The 10,954-nt window shown below is 44.0% G+C and overlaps 1 pseudogene; it reads left to right on the plus strand.

Moving 5' to 3' along the window:
• Positions 1 to 7,369: 7,369 nt before the first annotated feature.
• LOC125940799 (uncharacterized) lies at positions 7,370 to 10,635 on the plus strand (annotated as a pseudogene).
• Positions 10,636 to 10,954: the final 319 nt, after the last annotated feature.

A 10,954-nucleotide genomic window follows, 5' to 3' on the forward strand; every position in this document is an offset into this window, starting at 1 on the left:
TGGAATATGATTGCAAGTTCTCGTTTATGCTAGACAGCATGATATGGGAAGAACCGTATCGTGTGCTTGCAGAAACAGCCTTTAGCGTAAGACCTTGTCTTTGGCAGAGGCTGAGGCGCTCGCCTTTGCCGCGGGAACGGCAGAACTAGATTCCCAAGGCATTACCGCAGAAGGCGTGCAGATAAATGGGCTCAAGTTATCGAAGCGGTGCGAACAATCCACGAAGAAAACGAAAGCGTTATCGACGGAAGTACAGTGCAAATGTTCTGGAAGCTACGGACACAGCACACTGTCATGCAGACTGAGCAAGCGGCGGTGTTTCAACTAATAATACTAATTATAATAGTTTATTATGCAACGAAAGTAATAGATACAATGTGCAGGCCTGCGAAATCCGCATTGGGCTTTTCTGGATGAGCCTGGCAGACCGTGGCAGACTTTATACAACCACATTTTCGTTTTAATAGAACCGAAAATGAACTATTAAAGGTACTTCGAGGTGGTAAACCGAGGTTACCAAAAACAGTATTTCACTACTTCGGCACATGAAAAAAAAATTGCAAATAAATTGGACACATGTTATTAACAAGTAATCAGCCATAGTAACAGTATATCTTGAACATAAATGTAAAACACTGTTCAATTTCTCAAGAATACATACATTTACAACGTAATAGATACAGTGCAGAACAGGAACAAAATATACGGGAACCTCGCCTATGTGCAGCAGGAAGTTAAATATAAGTTCATGAGGAATCTTTTAAACTTATATTTAGTTCTGAATAACAATATGGTATGGGATAATCTGTTCAATATATTCCCATGTCGGATCGTGCAAAGTGGTATTCTGTACCACCACTTCGGTCCAAGGCAGCGAGGTATGACGTACGGTACCTTGAAATATGACTGCACAATAAGTGTCTATTACGATGTTGGAGTGTCTATCAAACCGCAAATCGTAAGATGTTGCCTTCAATAGAGAGCGCAATAATGCGTTTATTCTGTTTCGCCATCGAAGGGAGGAATACCCGATTGCTGTAATGCCATAGCGGAATACACTATAAGATATTGTATGCAAAATCGTTTTTCTTATCGATAGTGACATGCAGTAACGTGTTGTACGTAACAGCACAATGCATAGTCTGTAGCAGAAATGTATGCGATTCGTGTTCCGTGGAAGATCACTGTCGAAATGTGTACCTCGGTATTTTACAGAAGTTTAGTAACCAATTGGATCGCAGGCACATGCGGAGCAGCAGGATGTATGAAGTAAGATTCCCCGATTAACTTCGACCTTGGTTGTGAAAACCGATGAGTTGCGTTTGGAGACGTTAGTACTTGTGAAATTAGCTGCAAACGAGTCCAGTGCCTTAATTACGGCATCTTGTAGGTAAGAGAACGGGTCCGTGAATGCTGTGCACAGGATAGAAGAGCAGTGTCGTCAGCATACTGAAATAACGGAACAGGAATTGTACTTGAAACATTATTGATCTAGATATTAAATAGCAGTGGTCTAAGTATCGACCTCTGGGAGACACCTCCTTTGATTTAAAAGTTACTGCTTTTGAAAGTACCTATGAAAACATACTGGAACCCGTCCGTAAGAAATGTTTTTCTGTAGAAATAGGAAGGAACCGCGCAATCCTATTGCAGAAAGCTTTTTCGATAGCAGGTCACGACATACACAGTCAAAGGTTTTTCTCAAATCTAACAGTGCGCGTGCGACCTGGTTTCGGTCAATACAAGCGTGTCGGAAAAGTTATCCGAAACAACTGTGCACCCTTACCCCTCACAAAACCATAGTGATTGGGTGATATAACGCTGTGCATTTCCAGGAAACTGTTCATGGTAGGTAGGAGGGGCTTTTATAAAGTTTGAGCCAGGAGAGGTTAAATTCAAATGGGCCGATAGTTTTGAATTCCATTGTGAGATCTGCTGTCGAAAAGCGGAACAATTGTAGCAGTTTTCGGTTTAACAGGAATTTCGCCGGTGTCATTGATGCCGTTAATATCTGATAATAAAACGTTTTTAATGCTCGAGTAATTATGCCGTAGCTCGATAACAGAAACATCATCTATAGCAGTGCAATTACTCATGTTAAGGCTAAAAACAATCGATTGCAGATAAACTGCTAAGATGGGATGGGAGGTAGGCCCGACTTCAGAGTGAAAGTTTGCAGAGTGCACCTACTGTACTGATTTCCGACAGCTTCTGACACACTAGCAAAGAAAGCATTAAAATTATGTGCAATATTGTGACCATCCGAAGGACAGCGTGCACGAAAATAGGGGTCCAAATATCTCCTACCTGCGCCTCTAAGATCATTCATTACGGGCGAAGTTTTTCACCTATCAGGGTGGGGGTCCGTAAATTTTTGACGAAGGCTATTGTGTTTGGCGAGACGAATCATGACATTAACTATTTATAGAGAGTTCAAATTATGGTCGTTTTGGCTCACAGTTTAGTACACGCCGACAGTCATTCCACAGCATCTCTTTTTCTTTGCATACAGCGAGTATTCCTGGTGAAATCCGCCCTTCTTTCGAGCTATGCTGTTCGACGTCAATAAAACGCGTGGCCTCCCTTTAGAAATCGCTAAATATCGCAATTAGTTTATTACAAGCTTCCGAGAAGAATACAGTCATCAGGAAGGCGTGCCAGTCGTATTCTCGCGCCAGCCTATGAAAATGCCGAGGATCAAATATTGAAATTTAACTCGTGCAACACCAAATGTATGCCTAGCGGACTGGTGCGTTAAGGAGTAGCAGATAAATTAGTGGTCTGCAAGCTTTATTAGCAGTACAGTGGAGTTAACAACAAAGTGCTGTGACCGCACGATAATGTGCTCAATACAGGATGCAGCGAGCTGGCCAAATAATAATTCTTCACTTTTGACGCTGTGAATTGTGCTAGGTAGGCCCTACTTTGACAACGTGACGAGATAAGCAGTGGCTCTTGGTGTAAGGGGACGAAGATTGTCTATATTCAGATCACCAACGTAACACACGTGATCAACAACAGGGGTGACAAGACAGCGTCTAGCTCGGATAAGAACAGCCGCACGTTAAAACCCGGTGGCCGTTTAACAGCAAGAATCAAGCGATAAGTTAGGGCTGCTTAAACAAAGGGCCACGACTTGAGCCAGGCTAAAAGAAAACGTTAGTTCAGTTTCTGTGGATGTGCCTTCACACAAACAGCGATGCCACCACCTTTTTCCAACTGGACGAGTGTATGGGAATGTGTCATAACCAGACAGCGTAAAGTTCGAGATAAACGTTGATGACGTGTTAATTTTCGTTAGAACAAACGCATAGAAAGAAGTGTGGAAACCTGAAATCAGTGGTGCACAAGCATAATCTCAATATTTTATTATAATGTGAATATTCATATGGGCAATCCGAAATGCGTTTCCCTGTGGAAAAGAAAAAATTGACAGCTTCTGAAAAATTGACGCTAACAAGAGAAATGCACTCCATAACTAAACGATTCCACCACGGTGTGTCTCACCTTCAATACCACCAAGGGATGAGCCTACCGCTTTTTTAGCAAACATTTTGCAGTTCTTCGTCCAGATGAATATGTAGTTCGTTTCTTTACCTTTTAGTCGAGCCAACCTTAACAGTTCACGGTAGGCATGGGTCAAGTTGTTGATAAAGTCACAGGAGCATACGTTTTTCTGCTAGTGCAGGAATGCCCTTGTGTGCAGCAAGCTGCTTTTGCTTCGCAGGAATATTTCGCACTTGCACGAGGACGGCAGGAGCCACATGCCCTCTGCTAGGAAAATTGTGAACAGATACATCCGCCAGGTGAAAATTAGTTATGTTGAGTTTCTTGGCTAAGTCAGACGCCACGGAAGCCCGATCTTCATTCCCCGCAGCAGGAGGACCATGAATTTCCAGGTGCAGCGTCTACGGTATTCTTACATGCCATTTATCTCGGTATGCATTTTGTCCAGTTGCTGAGTCTGGCAATTGTTGACGTCAAGGACGGGACCTGAGCGTGAAGCTCGGTCAACTGAATATTAGTGGTCTCACGAGTATTGAGCACACTAGCTGTGATATTTAGGGAGGAAATCTTTTACTTTCTGCATTTCTTCCACAGCTCGCGCCACTCTTTCACCAGTCGCTTTGAACGTCTACAGGTTCTGCACCTTCGAAGCGAGCAATTCAACCATTCCGCTTAATTTGTCAAGTGTTTCATTTCGCGCCAAAAACTGTTGAACAAAGGTGTCATTGGCCTCGCTCACACAGCCGCTTAATCCACGCAGCTGGAGAATTGCCACGATTGTTATGAAACCTACCGTCGTCAAGAGATGAACAACTGTTTCCTATATGGAAGCTAATAGAACAATAACAGCAAGTAAATATTTTGTTTATTTATTTAGTACACTTTCAAGGCCCGAGTGCATTACAGGAAGCAGTGGTAAATAAATGTTTGCACAATAAAAGGAAAGAATATCTAGTTAGAGCAAGTAAAGAAAACGTGTTAAAAAACTGCTTCATGAATGACATTCTTGAAGCTTTCGTTGTCGGCGATGGAAGCGGCTAGGTGGTTCTATTCTTTGCTAGTCTTAGGAATGAAAGACTCGCTGTAGGTATTATACCAGCAAGATGGCACACCAACTTAGTAGTTATCGTGCAAACGCGATGATACGTAGACGGTAGCGGAAAATAATGTCTTTTAAATCGTATTATAATGATAGATTGGATGGAACAATGAAAGGTTAAAGCATTTGCGGCGCAAGGGTAGTTAAGGTAAGGCAAGTATTGCATTCGTTGATGATACGCTGGCATGCCGAGAGTAATTTGAAAGAATGAAACCAGCTGCGCGATCACCCGCCTGGGTGGCTCAGTCAGCTAAGGCGTTGTGCTGCTGAGCACGAGATCGTGGGATCGAATCCCGGCTGCGGCGGCCGCATTTCGATGGACGTTAAAGAACCCCAGGCGGTCAAAATTAATCCGGAGCCCTCCACTACGGCGTGCCTGATAATCAGAACTGGTTTTGGCACGTAAAACCCCAGAAAGAAGAAGAACCGCTGCGCGATTCAGGACGGATTCAATAATTCCGAAAGTGTAGTGTTTTTAGCGTCCCAGACAGCGCATGCGTAATTTTAATTAGGGCGAACAAACGTTTTATATTGTTACTGAGAGAAGCCAAAAATGGTTTATATATAATACTTACAGTGACAGCGAGTGGCACCACCACAACAAAGATGGCGGGCAGGGGCACAGGTCGTCCTCTTTGTCGTCTGCTATGCAACGTCATAGTGGGTATGGGCCAGGCTTTGGAAACAAAACGAAACGTCTTCTTCATCCTCAGGATAGGTGGACTGGACTGGGAAAACTTTATTTAGGTCCTGCAGGACGCGCTTAGGATAGGTGGCTCGTAACAATATTGACCCTTTTCGCGGAGCAGTTTGTTCTCGAGAAACGAGATGGCGCTCTCGGCTGCGCGCAACACGTTGTCTCAGCGAAAGCGTACGAATACGAAACCATCACCGATTCTTCCCTGTTTCCGTGCGATGAGCTATCATAAATACAACTCATTTTTCGCTCACGTACTGTACTCCAATAATTCTGGATTGAATCACCTGGATTGAAGACGTGTGCAGTAGTTGGTTGGAAAAATAGTAACTGGCATATTAAGGAATGTAATGAATCTGTGTGGCCAAGTTCGCGGACCGCTGCTGCAACTGTTCATATGTGTTGCCGGGACTTCGAGAGGTACGGTTTTCCTGCAGCATACAGAAATTCGCTCATCTGCCAACGTTTTATCGTTTACCTTCAACGAAAGGGCTTCACCCCGGAATGTCGGTAAGCGTGAGTACCACTTGTTAAACAATGACGAAGGGAGTAGCGCCACATCCTGTCATATTAAGTTTCGGGCACAGTATCTACACACATATACCCCAATAGAGCGATGTCACCGAGCATACAGCGCATGCGCAAGCTCGACGGCGACTGACCGGCCGCCATCTTAGTTGTAGTTCTCGGAGCGCTTGTGCCGCTGCGGTTTGCAGGACTCTCCGATCAACTTCCGCCGTGTGAAGAAAATCGACTTCGATCAACATCGCATGTGCTTGACATTATTACTCAGACCTTTTAGGTAAGTCTTTCAACGAAGCTTATTATTTCTTATAGCGTAGTTTATAAAATATCACGCTATATTGTACAGCTGTAGCGGCCGGATCGGCTCGGCATAAACCGACGAGCCGGCGTCGTCTTTCCGTGCATTTATTCATAAACAGAGAGGTTTGTGACCCTGAGCTAGTCGTCAGTTAACGTTTAGATTATGTAAGTGGTGTAGTCAACGTAAGGCACTGTAAAGGTAGTTGCCAAAGGCTGTATGGGCCGCTTCGCGGAAGTGAGAAGCATCGCGCTGATCGTATTTCGCTGCATTAGCGACGGGCATTTGCTAAACACATTCAGAGTGTGGTGCAGTTGGAGCTTTCCGAGCACTGATAAAACGAGCAGTAAAGACGCACGGAAATGCAGGCCCGATATTTTGTCGCTGTGTTGCGCGCTCGATTCTGCCGTTCTTGTAATGCGCCCTTAGCGGTCAGCTGATCCCACCGAGTACGCGCGCCTACGTACCATCGCTCTGACCACCGCCCAGGCGATACGCAACAAGGAGAAATATAGGAAATGGCAAGGCTGCTTTACATATTAGATTATCGTGACGCGCAGCCGAGAACGCCTGTGTAGTGGGTGGCGAAATGCCGATTTGTCTTGTTCGCTTTCGTGCAGCCGTCTCTGCTGCATCGGTTATCATGGGTAGCTAGCCACTGACGGGCATGGGCTAAGAAAAATTTGTCGCTCGCGCAGAAACGTGCTCGCCCAAGCACTTGAAATTTTACGGAGCCGTAGTACGTGCCGTGTTCGGGCTGCATCGGTTATTATGGGTAGCTAGCGACTGACGGGCATGTGCTTTAAGGGCTAAGAAAAATTTGTCGCTCACGGAGGAACGTGCTCGCCTAAGCACTTGAAATTTTACGGAACCGTAGTTCGTGCCGTGTTCGTGCTAAATCATCATTCCTTTTGCATTGATGGTTATTGTGTATGGATAGTTCGTTGCTAGCACTTTCCAAAAGCAGCTGTGTTTTCAGTGGAGCTTTGTTTGTGGAAGACGACCAAGTTAGCACATTAAGCAGCATATGGTCAAGGCTACGGGAGTTAGCTGCATGTGTGCTGGTCCTCATAGTGTGGTCATCTAAGAGTATGGTTGAAACAGTAATAATAATCACGCCATATAAACCTTTGGCTTATGAAATTTTATTATATGACAAGCTCATAAAAGTGTGTTAGCACTTGACTATGTCAGGGTGCAGCATGCTAAATATTGTTTTGTCGCAGGCCGGTATATCATGATCATGGCATGTAGACCTATAGCCGACAACCAGGAAAAGTGGACCAGTCAGGCAAAGTCACTGAACCCATTCTTTGGAAAAGAACACATCTATAGGTATGTAGAACATTGTGTTAAAGTGGAACCAATTTATAAATAAGCCGAGACATGGGTTAAAGTTTGTTTTTCAGTGCGTCCCCTTGCCAGGACACATAAGTAACCTTTCTTAGGGTGATTATGTCACCACAAAATGTTTGTTGACAAATACCACCTATGAAATTTCTCCTTAGAGCACGTTGAGGAGCAAAATTATGACATGGCAATGAATGTAGAAATAACCTGAGCCTTTCAGAACAATAATAAAAATATGAAATAGTATGTGCCAACTTCTTGAATGCCATGGGGCTTTTAAGACAGATAGAATGCGCATAAAGGAACATCAACTTTCAGCTCTCGCACACAGCAGCTTGACTTAAATGACATTGAATTTTCAGCAAGCACATCCACAGCTCAAAAACATCGATATCCTGGGAAACACCTGCATGCCACATATCATTACCTAATTATTTATTTGGACCTGCTGTAGCATCACAAGGACATTTTTCAACGAGGTTACAGAGTAACAAACATCTGTATATAAAAAGTGCAGTGCACGAATCTAATATTTTACTACAAAGATGAAAAAAAGTGATGACGAATCGGAAGGATTTGAACACAAACAAAACTGGAAGCACAGAAAGAGAAAAAACAACCACATAATAAACCTACAAAAAGGCGCAGGTCATCAAAGCATCCGGTAAACAGTCTGTGTGTGCAACATAAAAGTGCACCTACACACTGCAAAATAATAAGCTTGCTTAACGAGTGAGTGCTCAAAATCTGCTGGACATGCCAGGTAATGTCCTGTCATGTAGTACCAGTGTGTGTCGCAAACTATGGGAGGCCTACTATCAGCAAACAGTGTCTGACACACGCGCATGATTCCACTTAATCCTTCAACATTCCTCAAAAATGTGATCGAGTTCATAAAGGCACGTGGAAACCTGGCAGCACACTGCGAGTTTGGAGTAAGCCAGTTAAGTCTGTGACATAATAAAAAATCCTCAAACCTGTCATTTCTCATCTACTGAAGCGCTGCTGCATCATGTGCTGACGTTTCAGACATTCTTAAGGATTGAGCTTTCACTCTGACAGAAATTGTTTACCTTCTGTGTCCCCAGTATGGTTTTAGTGTATGGGAGACATAGGTCGGCGAACTCACTCATGAGTCAGCTCACTCCAACTTACTCAGATCGAGCCGTGAGTCTGAGTTTGAGTGAGTCCGGGGGAGTAAAATTTTCGTGAGTATGAATGTGTCCCGTTGGGGAAAAAATTTTGTGACTGTGAGACCGAATGAGTCCAGTTCAGCAAAAAATTTTGGAAAGTCTGAGCCTGAGGGAGCCCTAAGTGGAAAATATAAATCGTGACTGAGTCTGAGTGAGCTCCACTTTTTTTGCCGACCTATGATTGCAGATATAGAACTGTGTTTGCAGTGTTGAGCTGCGGGCAGGTGCTTGTCCTTGGTCAGTAGCTTGTTATCGCTTATGCTTTACCAGCTGGATTGATTCATTGACTCAGTTGTTCCGCACAGTACACTCTGACAAAAGGCAGAGAGAGAGAGAAATACTGTTTTATGAAGCTTGAGGGGTCATTTGACCACACAATTACAATCTTTCAAAACAGTTCTTGAACTCCAGTTATAAGTTGCAATTCCATAAAAATGGTATTATTCACTTTATCTTTCCAGGTGTACATCTGCACTCAATAAGTTGCACATATATGCTGACATTATAATATTCCATGCAGGTACATAGAAAGCAAAGGTGCTCAAAAACATCGATATCCTGGGATACGCCTCTTCACATCAGGACATCTACAGAAGCTACAGTTTTTGGAAAGCAGTGGTGCAGAAACTGTTGTACGTGCAGAAGTGCTAGCTTCCATGACTACTAGGACCCTGTACAAGGCATCCATCAAGTTGTGTAAATGTGATGGTGAGGTAGTTTCGGGGGGCTGCACCTGCGTTGCAGGCAAAGGTGCAGTGTGCAAGCACATCTGCTGCGTCTTGTATGGTTTAATGTACATTGCACAGCATGATTTGGCATCTGTGCCAGACTCTCTCTCGTGCACAGAGACGGAAAGACAGTGGTATCACCCCAGAGACCCCAGAGAAGGTCACGGAAGATTTTGAGAATGTAGTCTTTTCCGAGGACACCTGCGACAGGATCAGCTGTGCACCAGAACGACACCAAAAGCGAATGCAGTATTCCTCTTTGAAAGCAGACAGAAAGGTGGTGAAAACACCCAGCCTGATAAACTTGCATGGAAATCTTAAGAAATGCGGCCTCGACTGCTTTGCCGACATTCTCGAGGCAAACGACTTTTTGCCCGTGAGAATTGCAGAAACAGCAAATTGTACTGAAGAAGGCAAAGCAATGCCTGAAACGATGGCTTGATGCTGTAAAAGCTGGAAGTGCAGTGCAGTACACAGTTGGTGACGTGAATGCTGTGGAGAATGCCACAAGGCTCCAGAGTGGATCACCCATGTGGCATCATTACCGGAAAATAATTATAACTGCATCATCGGCGCATAGAGTGTACACATGGATGAATAGCACGTGCAAAAAAGATGGGGCCCCATGATGTGCGCTCTCTGCTAAGCACTATCATGGGTAAGAAAATGCGAGCTACTTATGCCATGAAGCGGGGCCTTTTATGCGAAGACAGCGCAAGGAAGGCCTTCCTTGAAAAAAAAAAATAAACAGCACGTGGACATTGACGTGGGGCAGTGTGGTCTTTTTTTTATGCCGCAGCCATCCTTTCCTTGGGGCAAGCCCAGACGGAATCGCTACATGCAGTTGTTGTGCACCACGCCTTTTGGAGATCAAAAGCCCCATGAGAATTGATGCATTTTGCAAGAATGAACTGCGTGGTGGATGCCTCAAAGCCAGCAGCAGGTATTTTACCCAGGTGCAAGCACAAATGGGGGTTACCGGTCTGAAGAATTGTGTTCTCTTCGTGTACAGTGAAGAAAAGTGTGTGCAAGTTCCTGTACATTTTGATGAGGCGTTCTTCACTGAGCTGGTAAAGTGCTGCAAGTTTTTTGCTGACCAGTACCTAGTGCCTTATTTCTCTGGAAATCGGCAGCTTTCTTAATCAGTGTAAATTAATTTACTGTTCCTCTTTGTCATCCCTTTCTGCATGATTTATATTCTGCTGGTGTATGATGTACTATGCGTAATCTCACTTTAATAACGTGTGCAGAAAATTATCCTCGGTACTAATATATACCATGTATCTGGCCGAGGATTGGCACAAAGCTGCTACATAGCAGCATAGCATAGATCTTTAATCATAATAATTGTTGGGGCGTAACGTCCCAAAACCACGATATGATTATGAGACGCGCCGTAGTGGAGCGCTCTGGAAATTTTGGCCACCTGGGGTTCTTCAACGTGCACACAAATCTAAGTACACAAGCCTCAACCATTTTCGCCTCCATAGAAAATGAATTGTGTAACAACACAAGAAACAATGAACATGCATATTGATACATTAATGCAAGACATCA

Source organism: Dermacentor silvarum, chromosome 10 (assembly GCF_013339745.2).
Source record: "Dermacentor silvarum isolate Dsil-2018 chromosome 10, BIME_Dsil_1.4, whole genome shotgun sequence".
Lineage (NCBI taxonomy): Eukaryota > Metazoa > Arthropoda > Arachnida > Ixodida > Ixodidae > Dermacentor > Dermacentor silvarum.